Source organism: Phalaenopsis equestris, unplaced genomic scaffold (assembly GCF_001263595.1).
Source record: "Phalaenopsis equestris unplaced genomic scaffold, ASM126359v1 Scaffold000061, whole genome shotgun sequence".
Lineage (NCBI taxonomy): Eukaryota > Viridiplantae > Streptophyta > Magnoliopsida > Asparagales > Orchidaceae > Phalaenopsis > Phalaenopsis equestris.
In genome coordinates, this window is record NW_018164503.1 from 530,422 (window position 1) to 531,750 (window position 1,329).

The window sequence follows — 1,329 nt, forward strand, 5'->3', positions numbered from 1 at the left end:
TTCGCAACACCTAACAGCCCTTGTAACTTATTTATTTGTTAATATTTAAAGTGTCACAATTTATTTTTATAAAAGCTTGGAATCATCCATTAGCTCATAGATTAATATATAGATATATATATATATAGTCGAGGTGAATGACTGATGTAAATTTCCTCAACTAGTAAAATTCTTCTGCAACTCCGTGAACGTAAGCAATTTGTCAAACCACGTAAATATGTGTGTTCCGCTATGTTGTTCTTTAATTGTGTGATTTTTCTCGTTCTATTTTTTACTTCGCCAACCATTCTCCTGTTTGATTTATATATATACCACATCAACTGGTATATCTAGATCTCGCAACAACAACAAAACTATGTTTTGTCTGTTTTTTCAAAAAATTGGAGCTGAAATTTACGTTTTAGCACCAAACCTGACTACTGCGGTGACTGCTAGAAAACTGCAGTCTGACATTTGTTTTTTTTTTTTTTTAATGTAATAGCCATCACAATTTTTTTTAACATCAATTTCTCCTCAGTAGCTTCGCAGTTGCTTGTTCGAACAACTGTAATTGTCCCTAACAGATTCTTATTTTCATGGATTGAGCTAAAATACCCAAAATATTTCTTGGATTGGGCCACACACATTATGAATTATATTGTTATTTTTATGATTAAACTAGATGGTATTACTGGTTTTTCATTAAACACAATGCACATCAGTTTCATCTAATGCACATGTGTTTGGTTTGGTTTGGTTTGGTTTGTTAAAAATAAAATACAATGTAAAAGATTTGTAGGACACTATTATTACAATGTATTTTATAGCTTTCGAATTGTTTTGTTCGTTGCAAAATAAATATAGGACTTTATATATTTTTTTTTATTTGGTTTGAAATTGATTGAAAATAATATATTTCAAAATATATATATTTTTTGTCGGCCAGTAGAGACCGAGGAAGTGGTAGTCGCAGCGGGCGACTGACAATGGTGGGCAAGCGGCGATGGCGGCAGGTGGGCGGTGGGTGGCGGCGGTGACGACGGATGACATGCGGCTGTGGCGGATTCAAAATCGATGAAATTGACTGAACTCTAAATTCAATTAAAACGAACTACAATGTAAATTTCTGATGCATTCATCTTTTTCCATTGAAATTATAATTCTTCATATCAGATATATACTTTTTTTCAATTCCCTGCAAAAGAATTACAATAAAACACAGATTCTCAACACCTAACAGCCCTTGTAACTTATTTATTTGTTAATATTTAAAGTGTCACAATTTATTTTTATAAAAGCTTGGAATCATCCATTAGCTCATAGATTAATATATAGATATATATATATATA